We start from the raw sequence: 26,085 nt of genomic DNA, 5'->3' as shown, positions 1-26,085 counted from the left end.
AAACAATGTACCAACAATAATGATAATTGTTGCGGACCTTGACCTGTTTTGGTTTTACCAAGTTAACTATTAGCGGCCACAGTCTAAAAATAAAAAGACCACGCGTCGGAACATTGCTTTGAGGTACGACTTGCTACTTTGTAACTACTGCTTAGTTATGTGTTACTGATGTGTTAATAAGTCTTGGTAACTGTTAATCCTTTTTATGTGTTTGTGATATACCACCATTGTGTGTCACTAAATGGTGCTATATCACAAACACATATTTTTACCCAATTGCGGAGGGTAATGTTTTTTGAGCGTACATATTTCTGTATGCATGTTTGCCCTGCAGCCTAAACGGCTTAACGGACTTTAAAATGAGATTCGACCAAACTGTAAATGTTTTTTTTTTGTAATACTTCTCTAGTTTGTCATAAAAATGTAGTAATACATCGTAATGATTATTAATTAATATAAAATTGTGTTTTTACTGCGTAAACGGCATGATATGCTTTGTAGGTATATATAATTATATACGCGTAATTCATTATAATAGGTTACGTACTTATTACTATGCTTCAATATCTTATTCAAGAAAGTAAGTATATCTTTTTTTTTGTCTTAAGCAGCACAATCTTTTATATTCGTGAAGGGCCAGCATTTTTCTCGATCTGTGATGGAAAGAATAACTCGCCTTCAGAAGCAGCGCCCTTGCCTAGAAAAAGTATATACCTTGAGGAACCTTCGTTGTGGAATTCTAAGAAAGAACCTTCGTTGTAAAATTAAAAAAGGTCTACCAAAGGTCAAAAGTTGAAGAATTGCAAATGACGAAGCCAACATGACGTAGGTTAATACTTCCTATTAATATTCGCATACTCAGCTTCCTTATTCGTCTTGAATACCTATGCAATATGTTAACTTTTTATGTCATTAGCTGCAACATTTTTATGAGATGAGCATGCAGTCCACCTGATGGTTAGTAGCTTGGCCGCCTATGAACATAATATGATTATATCAACCAAGGATAATGTTACATTACTACCCGAGATCGGCCACATACGCGCCGCTAATCCTGAAGACTATGCAGCTAAAAAGTCTCCCGAATTGTCTCCTCTCCCACACCCTTCAAACCAGAACACAGGAGCACTTAATACTGCTGTTATTAGGCAGAAATATGTGTATCGGCTGTGTCGCTGCAGTCGAACTACAAAGGGTTCTACCACCTTCAAGTTACAGGTTTATCTTTTATACAGAAAATATTACAAAGCTGTGAGCGAAAACTAGTTAATATTCTCACACGAGTATTCTTCACGATTTAACGATGTATTATAAAGAAATACAATTTTATTGTCTTCATAAAGTAATCAGTTCCTCTGAATGCTTACGTCATTGGATTTAACCGTGACTTAATTTAACCGCTACTGGATTCTTCGTGATTTAATACAAATAATTGCTCGTTCATTATTAATAATGACGTTTTGCTTGCATGCATAACGTCATCCACATAAGCTCTATTTATAGGTAAGTAATCAATCGGGTTCTGAGATGTACTTTATATGCTAAAGGTTAGATTAATTGCATTTTTATATCAGCGGATTAGGTATGTACTTGACTTTGATTGATCACTGCCGACTGACATTAATAGTTAAAAAAATGCTTTCTACTCTCACTGCCCCACATTAGGATTCCCTGTATCGTGGGTGCTATGGACACACACAGAAACAAATACACAGACACCCAGACCCAGAAACAGAAACCTAAATTCAAGCTATTACTGTTCCACTGCTGAGCTGAGTTGAGGCCATAGTCAAATCAGTTGGCTAGTCAAGTACGAATTAGTAGAGTCAGCCAGTCTCACACCCATGAACACTTTATATATAGTGTATACGTAAGTGAAATTTGCACTTAAATTGAATGTTTAACACAGAAAATAGGAAACAAATTATAATTTTTACATACCGGATGAATATTTTTGTCGCCCTGTATATAAACTTCTTTAAACCTTAAAATAACACAAACGACACGATTACACATACCTAAATATTATGTGATGCACCGCTTAAAAATATAACACTATTCACATGTTCCGCACTTTATGAGTCGTATAAGTAAATTATGATCGTCAGTAAATTTTTAGTTTTAAGTAAATCATATTGCTATAGCTGTTTAACTGCAACTGAAACGTATTTTCGACATTATTAGAAACGGAAATTGCAATAGTCCTCGCTTAAGTTATTATTTTCTCATTCTTAAGGACATTTTTTTAAAAGGAGAAAGGTATAGGTTATATCTCCACCGACTATAGATGGTACAAACTTCTCAGGGGGATTGATTACAGTTTATGACGATAATAATCACTTATCATCTGGTGGACTATATAGTGGTTTGGCACTTCATTTTTATATTTTGTTTGTAATATAACAATTTTTGAGTGGCAAGTGACCATACTTTTTTAGCTGTCACATTAAAATCGCCTACATACTTTCATTTTATTTATAAGTAGGATTTATTCTAAACTATTCTAACTTTCTATAATCTCTGGTATTTCATTCAAGGTTTGCTCCTTTTGCCGTCCGTCTATGTAAAGAGTAGGCTAACGAGCTTTTTCATAGAAATAAAGTATCATCAAAAACAAAGTCCTTTAGATGTCTTATGAATGGATTTATTTCTGTTTTATCTAATTAACTTGGAAATTAATTCCTCTATCTTTAATTATCCTAGGTTTTCTTAGATCGTCACGACTAGGATTTTATTTACTTGCAACATCTTAGATGACATCAACCGATGATATAACCGTTTAAAGAACGTACTTAACTATATAATAGTAATATCTTTTAATAGAATCTCGGAATTGTACGTTCATTTTTTACATTTAGGTATAGTAGGAACATTTAGTTGTCGTATACAAAAATAGGGATACACAAAAATCGATTTTATTATAATTGATTATTTTTTAAAAAATAATTGTTTGATAAATTATTTTATGAGTAAATTTATTGAAGTGTTTTTTCGCAGTCTACTTTTTAATTACGTTTATTAATCGATTATTTCTATAGGTATAGGTATAGGTAGGTATAGGTATAGGTATTTTTAACCGACTTCAAAAAGGAGGTGGTTATCAATTCGGCCGGTATCCTTTTTTTTAATGTATGTACACAAATTACTCCGCCGTTAGTGGACCAATTTTAATAATTATTTTTTTATTGCATAGAGACGAGCTGAAAGTTGGTCCCATTTAAATATGGTTAGGATCCATCGATGGGTTCTGGAGAAAATGAGGAGAACTCCTCCACCAATGTAAATATAACAGCTATAACTTCGCCGTTTATGAAACTATTTTAATGCCTTTAATTCGGTGTGTGTACAATTGCTACAAGTTGATCCCATCCAAGTCGGCGCTCATATTAGACACGCTGTTTACATCGTTATCCAGCGAAATATATTGAGCGCAGACTTCAGAAATATGAACTAAACCAACATTTATTTCAATTATTTTTTACTTTGTAGTGACATAGAAGTCGGTTGTATTTTCTTGTTAAATTTTTTTTCTTATAATTGATTTATTTTGTAGAAAGAAAAATATTTATTTTCACTCGATCTTACATCCCTAAAATTACCTGAAAGCAAAATCTGTAATGAAATTACGTCATTCCCTGCGACGTTTTGTAGAACCAATATAACGGTGCTAAAAATACATATTACCTGACCTAAGGAAAGATTATAATCGGTACAAGTAGAAGCACTATTATGAATATTAATATACGTATTAGGTGCTTGGGCGACTGAACTTCTAAGTCTAAAGTAGTTAATAAAAGTCGAATAATAAATATTTGGATTCACGAATACGTAATTCCGTGTAATATGTTAAATTTGCCGTTGAAACTACGCTGTGTCATTTGTTTAACTAATATCAATGCATAAATATTTCAGCTTCCACAGAAGCTAACAACATATCAAATGGCATTTTAAAACGAAATTATTTTCATTATAATATGTCTGAGAGGTTTTTTACGTTAGGAATGTTATCAAGTTCTTTTTTTATACAATTAGACATAACGATAAGTAGTCAAGCTGATGGAAAGTAGTCATCGTCGCCTATAGACTACCTACCGGAGGAGTCGCCAATGCATCACCGCCAAATTTAAAGGAGTTTTTCTTGCACATTTTTCCAAAACCCATGGCATGCAAGGCATAGCACGGCTTTATCACTCTGCTATAGTTAATTTGGATAGTAAATCAGTATGATAGTATAAACCTCTATATAACTCGTACCTTTATACATAAATGCTGGTCATATATTCAAACGATTCGTTTAAAGGTATAAGATTTTTAAATATACATTGAGTAGGTACAGTTTAATTTTTTGCTTGTCCACGGTGTGAAAATTGGCTTTGGTACAACAACGGGTGTGCCAAGTTTTCCCATGTGAGCATATGTGGAAAGCTTTTTACGTTTTCAGCAGTTCAATACCACTTCATCATAAGAAAAGCATTATTGTATTTTATCAAGATTTTAATATAATGTCTCGAATCTATAAGATTATATATGTTTAAGATATGTATATATAGGTATACTTTTACACCTATATTATTACCACTTAGCTCTACCCGGCATGTAATCCAGAATTAGTATTATTCAATTGTCTACTTACCTACTAACGAAAGTTGACGTAATGTATATAAGTATTTATTAAGTATCCATAGACAAGTACAAAGGATGGTCTGTGTAAGTGGGAACCCATAATAGCGAATAACAAATTTTGAAATAACCGATTTTCAGGCGTCGCTCGTAAAACACATCACAAAATCGTCTATGTTCACAATCAAAGCGACCTACTTTCTTGAGTCGATTGTTATTTAGAAGCCGTCCCCTAGTCATTTGCTTCGACATAAATTATAATTTGGTACCGACCTACCAAGGCTTCATCAATGAAGGGAGATAGCTTCGGAGCGCTTCGCACGGCAACAATGACTCCGGACATAACCGGACCCATTGTCCGGTCCCATAATGCAAAATAATGCAAAATACATACCTTTTCATTTCAGCTTTGTAATATCGCGCCCCTTTCCTGAAGCCGGCTTGCCCTCAAGGGGGGCGCGAGCACGTGTGCCTACATCCATCTCGTTTTCGCCACACAATCGTCCATTGTTGACCTCTCTTTCCAACTCGCCCGATCAGCGCACGGATTGCAGGTGAATCCGTTTAGTTCGTCACTGGCTGTGTCGTGGGTGGGTCGCGTTCGCTCCCGCCGCGTTTCCCGCGAAAATTTACGTATCATTTTCGACGTTCGATTTATTTTTCTTCATCCATTATTCCCGCGTAGACAAAACGTTCTCCTTGTCATTGTATATTATGTTAATGTGTGACTCAGTTAAAGTGCTATTAATCGTGTTTGTTGGAAGCTTGCTGTGATATTTTTACGCACCGAAGCGATAAGGGTTGGTTGGTGCGTGGATTACATTCACCCCGTCTCGAAACGTGAGTATTAATTACGGTTTTTCAATTCGCATCGTTATGTTTCATTTTAAGTTGGAGTTTTTATTTTTAATTCTCGAAAAGTTTCGATTTTTGATGCAGATTGTCAGAGATATTCATGAATGTATAATTCTGCGATGATCCCGAAAGTTTTGGGTCATTTATTATTAACGGTTTCACGTCTGGGTCCATAATAAGGGCTGTCCGGGTACAGGTTCGGTCAAATTGCAGAGATATGGCTTGTTTTGTTTGACTCCTATATTTGTGTAGACACGTGCGTGCATAGAAACATAGCAGAATTAATGTTTACAATTTATATTCGTGAATTTTCGTGTATTTATGTTTTGTTTGAAATAAAATACTAAAAGGTCACGTAACTTAATACAAAATTATTACTGCGATCGCTATTTCACGTTCAAAATAAATGTTGTAAATAAATGTTAAAGCAGTCTAAAAATAAACAAACCATTTTACTAATACTTCTAAATATCGCCGGCATGCCACAATGAGAGGTTAATAATTATTTTACTTATTGACTAAATATAGTAATACGCAGTAGCTTCTTTAGTTATTTACAAATACGTGGAAAATATCTTCCAAACCAGTCTAGCCAATATTTGCAATGAGGTGTACGCTATCCAAACCACAATTTAAACACATATACTGATATTACTGTCCCATTTTTTTAAAATAACTCTTAAGCATGTAGGCGCTTCCTCACGATGTTTTCCTTTACCGTTTAAACAAGTGATAATTGTGATTAATTATAAATAATCAATAATGTCAACGGCTGACAATTCTGTCAGCCATTTAATGGCTGTCATGGTGTAAATTACGCGGAACAATGCTGAAATGTGCAGTTACGCGGTGCAAAAACACAAAATCGAGCGTACATGATCTAAAAACTATATTTTTAATTATTTTTCAAACACGAAAATAGATGACAGTGACAATTTCAATTGTCAAAACTGGTTATATTTTCTTGTTAGGAGTGAGTAATCTTTACTTATACGAGTATATGGGTAAAAATACTGCATGAGACATAATAGGCATGTTTAAAAAGGTACCAACACATAGGTACCTACTCGATTTCGTCATTTTGAATGAATAAGAAGCAGTGACCACTTAACACTAGTTGGACTACGTGACTGCTACTATTTACAGGAAAATCCTTTATTCTTACAAAGAAACCTGACTTCAGATTACTGATATGCATGTATCTTCAATAATAAAAATAATAAATACATAAGATGGCTTCTGCGTAAAATTTATAGCATGTTCTTAGAAATATTGAATGCAGTCAATCTCGCTCGATTTTTAATGTTCAGCTTTAGTATAATGTGGCAATATTGTGAATAATAGCAATATCAATAAATAAAGTACTACAAACACGTAGGGTTGTCATTCGTCTGATTTTTTTTCTAGAGACTATTCGTCTACGATATTTTGGATCTGTCTGGGAGTAAATAATTTTTGAATTGAGGTTATACATTCTAATTAGGATCGCCTTACGAGTGTTTACTTGTATCGTTTAAGTATAAAATGATTAATGTCACTGGTTCTTCGTAAGACCTATTCAAAAAAGATTCTAAGTAGTACCTACATCGGAGAAGGATACATCAGAAATTATGGGTGGTAAACTTGAATCTCATTATTTATTTTTATTTATTTCGATACTGAAAACTTTTGATTTGGTCTAATATGGAACAGGGCAGAAATTATTTTGTGTGTCTACTAAAATTTGGCCATACGATAAGCTCATACGAATCTAAACAAAAAAATATGGTTCGTTAAAGTACCTAAATAAAAGCTAATGGAATAACAACGCATAATAGAATGTAACAATTTTTTTCATTTTAATGACTGTCTGTTTTGATTGCAATCCTTTCATACCATACTAAGTACGGGTGTCTCCCCCACACTGGGAGCACTACAACCCTTACACAGTAGCTACTCGAAACATCCAAATGAAATGTTCAACGCACCAATTCACTCAATACAATAGGATTATTAGTTTTTTTATTCCAAGCTCTAAAATGTAGACTAGCTTTTTTAACTTTATATTTGTAAGTGGCAACCCTATCCGTTATATGTGCAACGATCAGTCCTACATCGCTTCGTGTAAAGCACCTTTCCTTTTAAAACAAGTTTGTATTTGTACCATTTTATTTTTAAAGCCCGCTATAAAATGCTAATCTGTAAAAAGGCTATCGATCCGCAATGATCTTATGTCTATGGTATTTGAAACGGTGTCTGCTTTGGGAACTTTACCATTTACTACCTCAATACTCGAGAGAAACTCAGTTTTCTTGGTATTTATCCATATCCCTAATATCTCTGCCTTATAACATCAGTATTAAGTATGTTTTAACTTAACCCTCAGGAGTAATAATGCGTTTGTGGTCGACATCATGTACGGTTCCAATTATATCTACCGCTACAGATTTATTGCAAGCTGTTTAAGTACTACCTCCATTACAAGAAGAGGCATTCCAAATAATTCTAAGGGATAAAAGTTAAAATCATCTTCAGGTATTATTCAGGTGATCATTAGCGTAAACTGCCAATTCGTTTTTACATTACCTACAATTTTTTTATCATGTATAACAACACTAGTTACATAAACAGTAGCAAAGAGGTCACGTAAGCGCTAAATACTATAGTTTTTCGTATATTTGCGCTATGCTATCAAAGTAAATGTTGACCGACCCGATCGTGTCATAATCAAACAAGTCGGACGAGCAATAATAAACTCATTCTTCGCAGTATTACGTGTTAGTCGACCGTGACTACAGAGTGACCTACTGGAGTATTTGGTACTCACGACTGCTTACATGAACTTCCCTACGGTTTCAACTCGTGTCCCCTTGGGCTTCGTTTTATGGTCTTAATGATGATGATGAAAATTATCAATTCGTTCTTGCAAGCAATTTTGGGATTCTCATAAAGATCTGTTATTTTGGAGTAACAAACGATCTCTTGCAATCCACTTTATGGTATGTGTTCCTAAGGACTAAGATCGTCGCCTCATATGCCGGCGTCGAAATTCTTCTAGCGCAGAATGCAGAACTGCTTCACGTTAGAAATAGGTGAGGAGGTAGTACCTTTCTTGTCGAACCAAACTTACTAGGTCTACCACCTTTCAAGTCCTGTATTGTACTATTTCAATGTTGGACACGGGTCTCTACTGAGAGTGAGGATGGCAATGTACGCATAAATAGAGGTTCACAGTGATTTAAGAACTTCATGGAAAAGTCCTGTAATAAGATTTTGTCGTTATTATACATTCTACCGCCTTAGAAGTATTTCGTAATAATTTCTAATAATAAAATCTTGAATATCAGAAGTGCGTGCGTGGGATTCAAATCCTGGAATTCCATGATGGAAAAACACAAATCAGAAACAATGTAGAACTTATTTTGATAAGTCCTAACGAAGTTCACGAACGAATTATTTGTTTTAATTCAGTATTTCTTAGAATCTGAAGTATAAAATAAGAAATTAATTTGGTTATAAAGTGTGATGAATAAATTACTTAATTAAGTTTAAAATTGTTTCTCGAAGCTGAAGTTATCAAGCGGCAATAATTATAAGTAATTAATTATACATTATACATCTGATCATAACTTTGATCTAAGACCTTAACAATATTAAATTTATAAATCATATAATTACCTTTCATGTGGTAATTTATAAAACATTGATAATGATTTATGACGCAAACCACCGCAAAGTGATTTTAATAAAAATTGAAAATAATATAAACAGCTCTTTTGGCCGAAGCAACTACCAATTATTATCATCTATTTAGTCTAAGTATAGTTTTAATTCATTGTATAGATATAAATAATAACACTTGTCGGTGCAAAAACGAAAAATCAGTAGGTATAGAAAGTAAAGTAACCGTCGAAGTGAAAATATTTTATTAAAAGTAAATTATTTACAAAAATATTTTTAATTGTCAATATCTACGGAATATCTCACTACTACGGAAGGTGTATCTTTACGAAGAATCGGAGAAAATTTTTTATAACACACATATTTTAAAAAAAGTTTTATTTACAACCACAGCTTATGCTAACGTGGATACAATTTTATCGGTCAAATCATCACTTGTATCATCAGAAGCTGCAAGTCGGATATATTACCTGCTTAAAGTCACTTTATATGAATGGTTCAAATTAAATATGCAAAATCTCCACAAAACCGTTGTCACTGGTGTTATTGGCAATGTAATTTGCTTAATTTTAATTCAGGAATGCTTCACGTGCGGCATTGAGAAGCTCCCGCACGAGCTGGACGTCTGGCAACTGACATTCTATATTCATCGGTGACATCTACGTGGGGCCGGACTAGACACTCACTGAGGCCGTGTTAATACCCCGATCTCGTAGTGACTATGTTCGCCTAGTAGTTCTATTTTGATTCTTGTTTAAATTCCTTTATGAAAAGCTTTTTTTAGAACTTTGTTCTGGGAACATTATCATCTATAACTTTTTCTTGTTTGATGTTAAGTTCATCGTCGCCATTTTAGTCTTTTGTTGTTTCTGTGTATTTTTATTCATATCTAATGCAGTTTTTGTTGGTAATATACTGTGTTCGCCTTTAAAGTTCGGCCGTTAGATTTAGAATCTCTTGGAAGAAATCTATTAATTCAGTTTTGAAGCCATATAACTATTACTGAATTAACAATTATCATTATCAATTGATATACTAGAATATTGACATACACATACACCCAAAACGAGAAAATAAATTTAAGTTGATAAATTTCTTACACCCTGCCGGGTTCCAGATCAGACCCCTTCTCTCATCAATTAAATATGGTGACGATTCCACCACGTGAGTTGTCAAAATGTAAAAGAAATGTTATCTTCATACATAAATATTTATCATTCGATTCTTAGTTATGTATTCTTCATCATTGTATATAATTTTCATTTCAGTAAGTTTCTTAACCATTCATTATTAACTTTTGTTCGAAAAGAAACTGGCGCCATTCAGACACTCATATGTTACGGGAATATTTACGACGTGAGGCATAACCATCTTCTTGAACAGTAAAATTAACGTTTCAAGCAATCGAAATATAGACATGAAACTATTTTACGGCTACTACAGAACACGTGTAATTGTACATTCGGCAATTTGTTTCTAGCATAAACTACTGACCTAAATTATTATTAGCCACATTTTCGACCTCAATAAGACGAGGAAATCATGAACAAAAAGAGTAGATCCATTCAGCCACGTGTTCACGACTATCAAAAGATTCGGAATCCAAACTCAAAATCCTAAATCCCAGCTCTAAATCCGTACCACGCTAACCGATTGTCGTATTGTCTAAGTCGAAGCGGGCAGTAACTGTGTCTATTTCGGCCCACGTTCACACTATACCAGCGACAGATAGTTGGCGAACGAAGAACTTGCCGTATTTTATTTTTAAAAAGACATTCTTTCTCCACTAGCACCTTTTGTTTCGATGTCGATGTCGGCCGGCTTTATAAAAAACTATTCTACTGCCAAGACACTGATTTACATATAGTACGGACGGGCGTTAAGATTTACAAGACGAGCAGCTGCTCCAAAAATCTCGCGATTTATTCATCTTATTATCACTACTAGCTAAAATAATACGATTGTATGTTATGTATTCGTCATCTAAGGTCGCTTTCACATTGAAGGACCAACTAGCAACAGACTATTCACGACACGCAATGAGTTAGCCAATATTTTTCAAACTCGTATATAAAAAATGGTGATAAATAATCTTACGTTGTCTGTTGCGCGGTGTATCGTATATCATTTAGCAACTACCAATTTGTTACTCTATTCCTGGCCATTATCCATTATGATAAATATATTGAGTGCCTTCAAATGTGTGAAGCTGACAATTATATTTTGGCATGGTGATGTCGCATGGCTATTCATGTTGTATTTTACACCCTGAAAAAACTACTGAAAACGTGAAATATATTGTAGTCTACGCGAAGAAAATCCGTAGAAAATAGAGGAAAAAATAAGAATTAAAAATGAAATAAATGTCTACCATAACATTACATTTAAGCAATTTTATCCAGTAGATGTGCAAATGTGAAATTACTAAATCAGGTTTTGCATGATGACTTTGATCATAATTCTATGAATATGAATGAATCAAACGTTATTATGCCACTAGTATTATGTTTTTACAATGCTTTGGCTATTCCTCACAATTACTTTGAGTGATTCTGACAGTGGCAATTATAGTAAGTGGTAATCAATGACAGATCTCCTTATTGTTCGCTTTTGAATTCGAATGCGTTTCATTATCATTCGTGAATGTCCCTGAATGAATGAATGAAATGTGAATTTGTTCCTTTGTTTTCGGTTTCTCAAACAGCCATTCATAAAATTATTTATTGTTATGTCTTCTTCAAAATATTTTTATATTATTGTTTATTACTATTCACTTATAATGAAATATGAAAATTTCGTTTAAAGGTTTTGAAATAGAACTACTGTTTATATTTATTGTTCAGTGTTTCGCAGTAAGTCAGGGATTTAGGTCATTACTTCTTTTTTCTCACCATAACACAAAGTCCCGAGGGATCGCGAAGGATTTGAAATTGTTTAATTGGTTCAGTGGGATTAAGGAAAGGAAAGAAAATGCGCCAGAGAAAAATGTTACAACGATGAGTTTCGCTTCACGAAATTTCTTTTCGAATTGTTTTAAAAGAGAATTTAAGTAATTAAGATGTTTGATCGCTGAGTCTCTAGCCCGCGGGATCCGCTTGCCAACACATTCGAGATCGATATTATATTTACCTTGTTCCAACGAGGTCAATGCGGTGATATTATAAGTGATTATCTTCCAATTTGCCGACTTTTATACCAAATAATAGAAATGAACAAACGTTTCAATTCATTATGTACATTTCATTTAATTTCCTCACGCCATGATCACATGATGGCACGTTTGCAAATCTTTCCAAATAGATATTAATTTGAAACGTGCTTTATTTGGGTTTAATCGCAATGCAATGTCTGGTTTTAATAATTGAAATATGTGTTCTATGTTATAATAATTTTGATTAAAACTCATATCACCAATATTTTTATATTAATTTGTTTATAAGTATTTGCTTTAGATTATTATTTTTACAGAATTACGATGACTACCCATAACTTACAAATATGTTTTAACTCATATAGTGAGTGAAATTGTATTACACCAATTTTTTCTTTCATTTATTTTCTAACTTAATTTTGATAATATTACTGTTATCTTTTAGAACATTATCGTTATTCCATTCGTATATCTCAGTGAAGTTTATATTACATCTGCGTTGGGTCGATTCAGATTATTTTTTCAAGTCACCTCATATTCGTTTCTATAAACATCATACTGTTTATCCGACAGTCTTAACATTTCACCGTTTCGTAAACAAAAATCTCGCATTCGCTGTACCGTCGTAAACGATCGTAAGATTTCCTTACTTTTTGTTCCTCTTCAAAGCATGTGATTTTATCGCCTTTAATTAGTTGGCGGTTGATATGTCCGTTTTTGCAATCTTATTCGCTGTGCTATTGTTATTAAGATAATAAGTTTTTTTGTTGTTGTCGTGATAATTATTTTTTTATATCACTCGTACTTTTGACCTTCTAGACCACAATTCATCGCTTCCATCATTATTTTACTAGTATAATGCGTTAAAATTAACAATTATGCACCTGTACGTTTATTATCATCGTTAATGTTCTCGCAACCGCGTAAATGGTTATATTTTCCTTATTGTTATCTCTTAGGAACACATTCGAGTGAACAATGTATTCGTTGTTTTGTTTTATTTTTGTTATTTTTAGCGAAACTGTTCTATCCGAGTTGAGTCCTTCATTGACCTTTATGAATAAAAGATTACGCCTAATCCGCCCGTATGCGTGTTCAAGTCTTATTAATTGAATACGGGTATAACAAACATTTTGAAAGCAGCATACACCTATATGTAATGCACTTGCAATAAAAACGAGATTAGAGTTCGCAAAAAATACTGGTAGCGTTCAAACTCGTTCGTTCAGCGACTAAGCTGAACGGGTTCAGTGGCACGAATAGATTTTTTTAGAACGAGAAAAAGTAATTTTAAGTTGTGTTATTTTAATGCTCTATATGCTTGGTACTTATAATTAACGTTTTGTCCTAATTTTTTGACTTTTTTGTCCTATTACTAACCGGATCTAGTCTGGCACGTGTCATCAATCGTGAAACGATCATAAGTAGAGATCAAACAAAAAATAATTATAAAGCTTATTACAACATACAACATATAGTCTTCATAGTTGCCATGTGTAATAATTAAGACACAAACATATTACAACGAGAACACAAACAGCCAGACCAAAAAGGAACAATTTTACAACAAATTCAACATTAATATCTTCCGCAAGTTTTAGTGCGTCAATGATTACAAATAATATGTTAAACAAAATCAAGTATCGTGGGTTCTCCGATGGATAACTATTTTTTTTAATTATATAGGAGTAGCAGACGAGCATGCAGGCCACCTGATGGTAAGTGGCTACTGTCGCCCATGGACATCTGTAAAATCAACCCCATATACGATTAGATATTCCTACCTGTAGTCGGCCACAGATGCGCCACTACCCCTGAGGACTAAGCTGGAACGCCTCGGAAAAGTCTGTCTCCCTTACCGTACCCTTCCAAACGGAATACAGCAGTGCCTTACACTGCTGTTATGTACAAGGTAGAAATAGGTGTGGCGGTGGTGCCGCCGGAGACGAACCACAAAGGGTTCTACCACCTTCAATATTTTTAGTCTTTTTAGTCTTAATAAAGATATGACGAGCGGTCCAATAAGCATATGGTCCTCTATAATCTACATCAATACGCATAATTAACGTTTCCGTCGATTATTTGAAATGAAATGAAATGAAATATGTTTATTTTGTATAGGCCAACGGCGGCACTTACAAATTGTCAGTTACAATATTTTCTTAAACTACTACCGGATCGGAACGCGACCTCTACTGAGAAGATCCGGTAAGAAACTCAGTGGGTTTGTCTTTTTTAATTTTAAAAATAATTATTCTCTTTTTAATTTTTTTTTTAAATGCCATTATTTTTACATATAATTAATAAAGCATTAGCTCCAGTATCTTGCTTTAAATATAATTAAATATAACTGCCATTTTGTAACCTCCTGTGCTTACTTATGCAATACCAAAAACATAAAAAACCTGTTCCTACACTAATGAATGTTTTGCCATTAGTTAGCAGACTTAGCGATGGAATCGTGACAAGTAACACCACTCGAAAACTAAAAGTAGAAATGGTATAATGTTAACAAGATACTTAAAGGAATCAAACTCATATTATATCGATTTTCGTACTTTGCATTATTCATTTATTTTGTTTGCCAACAATTGCCACACTAATACTGCAAAAATAAATATAAATCGTGGTTTTAATCTGTATATATTTCACAAATTTTATTTTCTTTTCACACAAAATCAGTCAATCAGATTGAAAGTAAATTATTATAAACATCAGCCGCAAACATAATTAGAAGTTTGATAAAATTATCACACAAATTGTGAAATATATATAATTTAACGAACCTTTTAACCCTTTCTAAGTATCACTGCTGGACATCTGTGCCCACAACTGGAAATGACCTGAACCATATTCCACTCCGTTCTAACGATATTAAGCATATGACGTCTTCAAGTTTCTCATACCTCAAGGGAAAGTCAGGGGCAGTAAATAGTGACCGATGTCCATATTAGATGCCCGTCATAAGGTCTCGCATGTTACCGCCAAACACGGCGTGGGAATACCGTCTGCCATCCCCCGAGAAATGAGCCGAGTGAATTATAAATTGGGTTTATTAATGTTTCTCGTGTTATGATAATGTAATATGGAAGGTATTTTTTTATAACATAGGAATAGCAGACGGAGTAACAATCCACCTGATGGTAAGAGGCTAGTGCTGCCTATAGACATTGGTAATCAATCCCAGATAGGATCAGGTATTCCTACCTGAGGTCGACCAAAGATGCGCCGCTACCCTCTGACGACTAAGTTGGAACGTCTCAGAAAAGTATGTCTCCCTTACCACACCCTCTAAACCAGAACACAGCAGCGCTTAACACTGCTGTTATGAGGCAAAAGGTGTGGCAGTGGCGTCGCCGGAGTCAAACTACAAAGGGTTCTACCACCTTCAAATAGTATGTGTAGTTAGACATCATTTTTAATATTACTAGATATCGATTCGGTAGATAACCTGTGTGACGTTGCGCTTAGCATACCGGTCTGACACACATGTCCCGGGATCGATCCCCGACGAAGTTAGATTTCTGTTTTTTGTGTGTTGTTGTCGATTGGCGTTTTGCCGTTTGTTATCCTGTTATAAACATTTAAAATAATTATTTTGAATTAATTAACAAAAGCAGGAAAATTTTGCATAATTACTCGTATATTACAGTTTGTATAAACAATATAAGTACCGTCACGGTTCGCTTAATCTCAACCGGTTTTGTATTAAAATGTGTCCCGTTTAGCATAATCGAACTAATTATACAGTCAAGTAAATACTTAGCGGATAGTTGATAAAATTAACGTGGAAACACATTTTATTAACACATTAAGCTTGCTACTCTACGAAAATTTATTTATACAGGAAATTTGGATACATAAAATTACGCCAATTGAAAATAATTGACTAATTTATCTTGGAGAGGTCCAAAGTTTTTTTTAATTGAAACTTTATAGACACGATATATCTGTTGAGGAATGAAAGAAAGAAAATACTTTATTGAGGAAAATGGTATTATTAAACAGTAATATGACCTAAGGTTTAACTTATTTTTTTGTTAGATTCTTTCAATTGATACCGTTAGGGTGCCTCTCCACTAGAAATATGCAAGGTAGCAATAGATGTGTATTAGTCCACAAATAGGCTCGCTCTAGTGCAAAGGCACCTTAATATTTCTGTTATACATTGCAGTTTACAGCACACTATAATTGTAAGGTGAAAATAAGTGTGGTGTTGATGCCCTAGTAATCCCGCCTTCGCACCTTCGAGCGTATGTGATGTACGGTAAAGTTAAAGTACCGTATATGGGACCGCCGTGGTAACTCGAATACCATATATGTTAATGAATTTATATTACTTACTGATATGCGTAAAATGTATGTAACATAATTAACTTAATACGTGAGGGTACCAAACCTCCTATGTAATTTATTTTTGTACAAATATATTAGGTATATACTTTGTTTCTAGACATATGGGCTCGAATTCGAATGTCGGACTAACACGCATAGGCTAGCGCGGTGAAGTGAAACCACCCTGTTTAAGGGAGGCTTATGTTCTACAGTTGACTTATTAGGGCTTATACGTAGATGGTTAAACTTTTCCATTACATTTATAGCCGTTGAAGTATAAGAGTCGGAAGCATTAACATTATTTTATTATGAATATTGTCAAAATAATAAATTAACTAGGGCTGGCAAGAAGAATTATAATGTAATGTTTTAGATATTGTATAAATTATACTTTTATAGTCTTTCATCTTATATTTGGGTATTTTAATCAAATTGATTTTAGTAGTTATGAAGCTAACCTTATTCTCCCATTTATTTTTAATGATTTTATTTATTTTCTCAAAAAGGTTCACACGTATGATAACAGTCTGCCAAACTGTAAAACAGTTTGTCGGCAGTGTTCCCGTGATTATAGACAGTTGTACAGTGTACTATGTAAAACTGTAATTGTAAAGTTGCAATAATTATATTTCAACATACAAATACTTGTATGAATAACTATAATTATCATAATAGTTGCAAACTCCGCTGTACCTACACGAGTGACGTCGAGCGCAACAAAGGCCCGTTGATGGAGAGGAACGTGCGACCTTGCGGAGATCTTGACGATTTGCGTAATCTGGTAACATTTGATAATGCTCGGTAGCTAATGAGCGGGTAATGCACGATCATTGTCTGTCACGGAAAAATGTTTCGAAATTGTGATGATTTGTACGGTACGGTGACCATATTGTGTTTAAAGTTTGCTATCAACTTTAGTAGCTATGATGTTTGTTTGTAATCCTACAGAATTCTTGTTTAAATGCCCCATTTAAAAAGTGTATTTCTTATAAAATTTAAGTAGGACACGTGCACGCAGTCTATTTAATAAAGTGATCGCCAATGCAAAGGAAAATTGTGTGTAAAATTGTATTTGACAGACTCATCACTACTTTTTAAAGAAGAACACATTTTTAAGTGACTAAGGAACTGATCGATAGGGTTGAACTGATCGCCGTTTATACTTTAAATAATATATTGAAACGAATTATAGGAAAATAGTCCTTTCCTAACAGAACTACGTCTTCAGAAATTCATTAATCAATCCATCTGAGATATAAATCTTCGGAAATTCTGAAGTAAGCATTCCTATGCTCCATAAAAACACAATAATTGATGCGTATCTGCTGACCTATATAGCAGTTATAACGTTACTTCCATGCCAAAATGCGACTGTTGACACATCTGTTCGGATGCGTGTTAGCGGAAAGACATTTCCAGTTAATTTTAACATTTAACATGCTGTTTAACATTTCTAATTAGAGAAATTTATAGATATTTCTTACTATAGATATTTGAAATCGCGTAAATGTAAATAGTTGTTGTTGGAAATAATGTTAGAAATAAATTCATTTCCCGGATGGCCGCGAGTTATCTGGTTTTGGATCTAAAAATCTTTTAGTTCAGTTTACAGAGCAATTAAGACATAAACTAGGTTACGTAAATGTCGGTATGCAACTGAATTATTTATTAATTTTTATACCTAATGTTTGTTTTAGTGAATGAACGCATCGACCACCGGATAACTGCCACCCATGAACATCAGTGATCACACCAAATAGGATTAAAGTTTCATGTAATGAAAGTCATCACGGATATATTTTTACCCCTGAGGACTAAGCCAGAACGCTTCACGTTAGTGACTCAGCCTTACCACATCCTATAAACCAGCAGACAAAATCGCGTTAATGGTGTTATGATTCAGACTTAGTTGTGACGGTGGTGCTACCACAGTTGAACCAGGAAGCGTTCTACCATCATTACAAGAGAAATAAAATTTCTATAGAAATCACTTCGCAGCTCTGTAAAACTTTACGACAACTTAACAGATTACACAATTCCGACTATATCTTATTTACTCAACTTCTTCACGTATTTTTACTTCCAAGAAACCCACAAGATTCAAAGCAAAATGAGAGTTCCTTTGAATGTCAAGTATTTTTCTGTGCGCCGTTAGTGAACACAAGGAAATTCCCTATTTAGCTTCAACCGTTCAAATACCTTGCGGACTAATAATGGTTTCCTCTAGCCCCTTTGTCGTGTTAGTAATTTACAGGTTAGTTGCAATAAATTTCCAGCAGGTGGCGATATGTTCTGCAGACGTTCTACGCTTCCGTTTTCATTATGTTTACGACTGGGGTCGCCATGTTGTAAGATCTGTGCGGACTGGTTAGGAAAAGAGGATTTTGATGCTGGTGTTGGTTAAATTAATGGTGGAGACATGTTTAGTTGTCTTCAAGAAAGATACTTAACGAGACGTATTATTGTGCTACTGGTAAATACTGATCATTTCTTAAAATTAAAAAAATGGGAAGATTGTGGTGTATGGGATTGGACCACACGATGGTGCTCCGCAAGACATGTTTGTGAAATCCGCTAAACCATTTTCAATAGAAGTGAACTGTTTAAAAGACAATAAAACTTATATTCTGCAAGCATATTAATATTCCCTTATCAACTTTTATCACCATTTTTAATTCGTTCGTTGTCGTGTCCGACTTGGACAGCCCTGTGCTAGTTTGATAGTCTTCACGATAAGCAAATGAGCTTAATAATCTGATGAAAACGAACAAACACTAGCTATTCATATCATTGTAACGATGAAAATCTATAAAATTAATTACCTGTATTATGTCTTGAGAATTACATAATGGATCAGTCCAATTAATTCTCGAACCTCCTGGCGACCCCATTCACGACTTGCGTTGCAAAGTAAGGGCGTTATCTTGTACGTTCGTTATAAGCAGTTTTTTCTTCTTCTACGATAGATATGCATATATTCATGAGATAGCATGCACTTCGTACATTATGTGTCAGTTTTTTATCGTAATGTATAGCACTTTACTTGTAAAAGGTACGTTTTTATATTGCTATGTTCGTTTGCAAACGTTCATGTAGGTCGGAATTACATATTCCCAGTATTTAAGATCTTTATTACACCTTTATTTTTAACATTATATTGTAACAAATTATTTCCTTCTTTAATTTTTATTCAAACAATCCTATATATATTTTAGAGATATAAAGTTACTTACAGAATATAACACCTTTGTGTAAAGTTTTAAAAGGTTCAACTTATGTAGATATTTTGCTAAATTTCTAACTGTATGAAAAATCTACAGGAGTTTCTCAAGGAGCTACATTGTGCCCGATCTTATTATATTTATTTATTTGGTCACTTTAATTATCGACTCTTTTTCTTTTCATACGTTTCTTATATACAAGTACACATACATAAATATTTCAAACGCGTATCCTTTTTCTATCGTCGTTTTTCGCTGCATTTCTTACTATTATTCGTTCGTGCATCGATGCGTAATCATTAAAAGGGCTTCTGTATCGGGCACATACATACGTGTATTTATCATGTAATCTTGGAAAAAGAATACAAAATGAAGCGAGTCACGTCTCGTGTGCAGGGAACAGGGATAATTAATCAGGGATCTCATTTTGTCCAGGGATACGCAGGGACAACGGCCGGGATCGGATTTTGTTAAGAGCCTCCTCTTTTGGATTTTATCGCTTATCTTTCGCGTCATTCCCGTTTTGCTTAATTTATAGCCTGAGTTTTGTTTATTTAATTTTTCGTGGAATTCCTCTCATTTGCTTTTATTATCCCGGTCTCTAGTTAGGTATCTTAGATTTTCTTTTCTATTTCTTTAAATGAGATAGAATACATTTCCATTAGCGGCATAAAAATTATGTTACCAGAATAATTTACTGATATTAATTCTGTTAATTTACATTTACAAGCAGACCCAACAATTGAAATAAATTACTTTATCTATGCAAATAGTAATGATGTATCGTTAAATTCCACTTCATTGCAGCACTATTTGTTTAAAATTTAAATGGTGAACAAGTTTTTCTCGAGTCATTCGCGTGTTTTGCTATGCTGTAATGGCCAATTACTCATTTTGTTGGAAAGTAGCGCATTTCGCATTTATAACTTAAATCTATTACAAAGGCACTGACTTAGATATGGACGTAAATAATGTTAATGTAACTCAGTCTTAGTAGTGCGGTATCTAAGGTACGCGTTTCATAGCCAACGAAATGTAAGCTATAACGAGATACTAATTTATGTACATCGAGGTAGTTACCGTTATGGCTACTTCTACAAATTCAACTCCTACTTTTACTGATAATCGTTTTTCATTATAATTCGGTTTATGTCAAGTAAGCGTCATGTACTTTAAAGATCTTCTATAATTATCGCATAATTTAACTGGACTATATTCTTTCTAAGTATTTGTACACGCATGACATATTTTAGGCTGCCATACCATGCAATGTCATATTAAATCATATTTCTGAATAATTTCAAACTTCATTTAGACTACTTTCCATTAAACTTTGTTGAAGTACACATTATAAAGTCAGTAATTCAGTCTTTATATTTAAGCTCAGGTCTCTTTGCTACTATTTTTCGACTCGACTCATTACGTAATCGTTGGCAGTACCACAAGTCCCTAAAAGCCTATCCGTCATTATTTTAATTGGCTACTTGAGGCTCTAATAAGCGAAACAGCACGCGAGCTTACGACCGTCTCCTTGACGCTGTGAATGTCGGAAAATTGAGCATGCACCGGATTCATGAACCCCCATTTGTAGTTACCACGTAATTGTGTAACTTTTGAGGTAACTCGAGTAACTCGCGGTATTCGTGTAACTTGTTAACAACTTGTTTTCTCCTATTAATTCCTCTTTGTTATCATGTATACTGTAATTTTGTTATTCGGTTTAACTTTTATGCTCTTGTTTAAATTTATACGTTTCTACAGTTACAACTTTCATTTATTTATCAACGTTTGTTTTATACCGGTTTTTATCAACTTTTTTACACACACTACGCATTTTTCCGCTTTTATAAAAAACAGAATATTTTTAAAATTTAATATTTGCATTTGAATATGTGTTCTCTAAAGTTCCTCTGTTGCTAACGCGGTCTGTTACTAGCTTGCAGTTGGCTGTATGTTTCACATTTCAAATTAATCCACTTTCCACTCTTCATTCAGTTCCCTTTGTACCCGTTGCCGGAGTTTTAACAATGGCATCAACTATTTCCTCTGTTTCATTTGCATCAACAATCGGGTACGTAATAAAAAGGGGAGTAACGTTTCAAAGCTAGTCATAATTTACGTACGACACAAAGGTTTCTTTTCTACCGTCGTATGGTTCTTCATGGTATTAACTTTATGCACACCGTTCGTTTATGTATTGCGTTTAACAAATCAACCGTGTATGGGTCGTGTGGAATGATGTCAAGTAAAAAATGTTGTAGTAAAATCGCCGTTTGTGTCGTTTTCAGTTTTATGGGTTTGCTTCTGTGGTATGTAAACTGATGAGTCAATACAGTCATTTCTTATTCATGATATTATTTGTAGCCTAGGCTATTTTTCGCTGCTTACATCTGTGGTTAGTTCGCGCCGAATCATGTATTAATTTTACAGTGCTTGTTATACCTACTGTTGATGCATAAAATATTGGATTTTCCTGTATACACTTTTCTGTACTAGATGTTATATAATTTTAAGTAATGTATTGTGGTAGTAAGACAGAAATCCAGTGGGGCGTCATCAACGCACGGCTTTATTTCTATTGTACGTTATAAACGTATGATGCGAAACGTTATCGCGATCCGCCTTCCACGCCTCGCCTTTTCGGTTTACAAATAATTACCATCGTGCGTGCCCAGATTTAGGACGTTTACACATTTGCGATTTGGTTAACTCTTAAGAATTTTATGAACTTTTTTCGTATTAAGATAAGATAAGATAAGATAAAATACTCTTTATTGCACACTTACAGTTGAAATTTTACAATACGCAATACACATAACAGGTGAAACAGTACGCAATAGGCGGTCTTATTATATTTTTAATAAATATTCTCAAATTGTATAACGATAACTTTGGCCTTACATACTTTACAAAATTACGATTATTTTGATATCCTTTGCAATGGTATAGTCTGTTACTTTTTAGAGAATCAAAGGAACAAAATATTATCCTTCTTTGTTATGTCTCAACTATTGTGACAGTTACGAGTATTACTTAAGTTGCATATGTTTTAAATCGCGTTGGAAAACCCACTGTGTGTGTTTGCCCTAAGAACAGTACTGTTTCTTACCCCGAGGGAATTTCATGGGATTTGAGAGGCTTTTATTAAGTAGCATAGCAACAACGTGTCTCCCCTTCACATTTGATTGTATAAATCTTTACTCGTTAGTGTTGTCAATTGTCTCACTTTACGCCTTTTAGCGATAAGCGACTGGAATTATTATAAGGAAAAACATTTGCTACTTATTACATCGGTAAACTAAGACGTAGATGGGCTCCAATTTAGGTCAAAAATAGGTGCGAGTCAAAAGTACGGTCAAACATAAGATACGTTGTAATTAATTAAGGTATTGTAACTGATTAAGGTATTAGGTGAAGTACACTAACGCATTAGGCAACCCTATAATATTAGATGTAAGATATGAATAAATAAATAAATAAATAAAAACATTATTAAACATACATTTTTGGTACAAAGTTTTTTACTTTCAACGTCAAAAATAAATAAGTCAATGTAAGTACTAAATTAATACTAGTGTAGTGGCACTGTCATAACATTGACATCAACATTGGTACAAAACATGCATTTCATGTGCTAAAACGGTTTTTATGTGTATACGTTTTGTGATAATTGTTTAAATACAGCCTCCAGCAAAAGATATATATTTACATGCAAAGTTTTATTTTTCAAGCGAGTTATCGTTCATCGCTTACCATCCAGCTGTGTGACAAGTCAGCACGGTTGGTTTCATTCAGTTATAATATTGAAACGACTTTGTAACTGAGCATTGTCTTAATCTCCTGTTTACGTCTGTTATTGTTTGCGGGGAGGCTCGTTGATGAGGGCTCCAGGCTTCTTGTACGCACTGTTGGCTTTATTCATAACATTAATAAAGATGTAAACATACTTAGATTGTTTATTCTGTTTTATTACACTGTTTTAAAATAAATGTGGTGGAACTTTCAGTGCTGCTTGGATAAAACTGAGCGCTGTAGTCTTATTATATGGAGGCTGTAGAGATCTCTTCATTACTACAAGTTTTGACTAGAAGGATACTTACGCTTAAAACGACCGAAAACTCTTAATACTTTACCACGTAATCTACGTTCTACTACAATTTCAACCAATCATACCAAAAATGTAACTTTAATACAATTTAGGGGCATATGGAGAAAAAACAGTTCAACTGGTTCAGTGATTATAACATAAAGACAGACCTTTTTTAAATTAAGTTAAAACGCTTCGCATGGGTGCTCTTTATCACACCCTTAAAACCACACACTTTAAACACAACAATCATTATCACCGTTATAAGAAATAATAGGCGAGCATAAAAAACTAGCGATTTTGTTCCCGGGGGACACTTGAATTTCCTTATTTCTTGTATGCATAAAGTATTAGTTAGATACCTACTCAGTAAAGCAATCAAGATATTTCGATGATCTGGCTTTACCATAAACTTTTGATGAATCCTTTAACAAACTGAGATCTCACAAATCCCGAACTCTCCCCGGGGCGTTTTGAAAAAGACGGAAAAAAAACTTTGCAAATTTAATCGCAGTCTCGCGCCGAGAACTTCTGAGAGCAATAACAACTGGATTGGATTTGAATCGTGATCCTCTCGTGTTGAAGACGATCGGCTGGTAACTGAGTTATCTCAAAGCTTGTGATTCCAATGATCTTGTTAGGATGGTAATACAGTATGTTTGTGTGACTTTTTTTTGGAAGTTGAGAGAACCCTTTGTAGTTCGTTTCACTCCTTTTTTTATAATATAGTAGTAGCAGACGAGCATGCAGTCCACCTGATGGTAAGTGGCTACTGCCGCCCATGGACATCTGTAATCAACCCCAGGTAGGATTAGATATTCCTACCTGAGGGCGGCCACAGATGCGCCGCTACCCCTGAGTTGGAACGCCTCGGAAAAGTCCGTCTCCCTTACCACACCCTTGAAAACGGAACACAGCAGCGCCTAACACGCTGTTATTAGGTAGAAATAGGTGTGGCGGTGGTGCCGCCGTAGTCGAACCACCTTAAAATCCTATTTATGTTTAATAACAGCAGTATTACGCGCTGTATGAATCTAAGCTTATCTAGGTTTTATTAAAGAGGTCTTGTCAGAGAAACAGTACACCTAAAGCTACACAGTATCTACTTTAAATCGCCTGTCTCAATTTAAGAATATCTTGGTAAATATCTGTTTGAGCTTTACATTTATTTTTCTTTTTAACTGAGTGCTAATAAGCTCAGGGGGTCGAGACCAACTTTGAGAATCATTGACCTAAGACATCCGTGGACGTTAACACCATAGATTACGAACATTACGTAAACGCTATTTTCGTATAAGTGTTTAAATACTTTTCCAAGTAAATGGCACTCGGTTACGCGAACGATCTCAAAGCACTTTACATTAGTGTGTGCTCCGTTTAAACGGTTTCTACGGTCAGGAAGCGGAAACCGAAACCGCGTCTTTTTTTAAACTCTCGGAAATTTCACACTTGTCTAGGAATTCACATGTCTGTAACGTTCTCGTATTCGTTTTCGCGCTATTTTTGGTCCGTTGAAGAGAATAAATCTTACGTGGTTGACATTTGGTATTATTTGTCTTTGATGAGCGTGAGGGATTTTTGTCTCTCTTACATACATATATATAATAATATAATATAACATACAATAGATATAATATATTTTATGTATTATGACGAAAATAGGAACGAAAGGAAATCAGAAGCATACATAGACTTTTGGAATATATAATAGTGCAGTGCAATAATGTTTGTTTATAATTTGTCTTGTACAAAAGTATAATTTATAAAGTTTCCATTCCTATTTGTTTCTATGTTATCGAACTTTGTTGAGAAGTTTCCAACGCAGGTGCACAAATACTATGTTGTACTGAAAATTTTGAAATCGATTTTTCCCGCTATGTATTCAAACTTCTTCAGATACTTTTTTATTTATTTTCTTTAATGACGAATAAAGAAACATAGAAATTTACGAAATGCTAATATAATTATAGATACTGAACTATAATTGTCGCACTTCAGACGATATAGTTATTTTCATTCCAGTTACTTTACCTTCAAAATGCTAATAAAATAAGTTATCTACGAATTATTGTCAAAATCAAAAATATAACGACAAAGAAAATACCAGTAAAAAGAAAACGTTACGATGCATTATGTAAAAAACAAGTTGAACAATA

General features: G+C 34.1%; 1 protein-coding gene across 4 annotated transcripts in view; it reads left to right on the top strand.

Moving 5' to 3' along the window:
• Positions 1-26,085, top strand: part of LOC140747764 (pseudouridylate synthase RPUSD2) — a 452,428-nt gene that overhangs the window by 240,053 nt on the left and 186,290 nt on the right. For 2 of the 4 annotated variants that reach the window (XM_073080366.1, XM_073080367.1), the window contains exon 1: positions 5,178-5,460. The exons of the other annotated variants lie outside the window; for them this stretch is intronic. The gene's annotated coding sequence lies outside the window, so the exon portion shown is untranslated. Of the gene's footprint in view, positions 1-5,177; positions 5,461-26,085 lie in introns of those variants that run through there. 4 annotated transcript variants of the gene reach the window in all.

Source organism: Epargyreus clarus, unplaced genomic scaffold (genome assembly GCF_041222505.1).
Source record: "Epargyreus clarus isolate Ecla_fem2 unplaced genomic scaffold, WU_Ecla_fem_2.2 ptg000015l, whole genome shotgun sequence".
NCBI classification, from domain to species: domain Eukaryota; kingdom Metazoa; phylum Arthropoda; class Insecta; order Lepidoptera; family Hesperiidae; genus Epargyreus; species Epargyreus clarus.
Note: the sequence above shows the minus strand (reverse complement) of the source record. Positions and strands in the feature narration are given on the sequence as shown.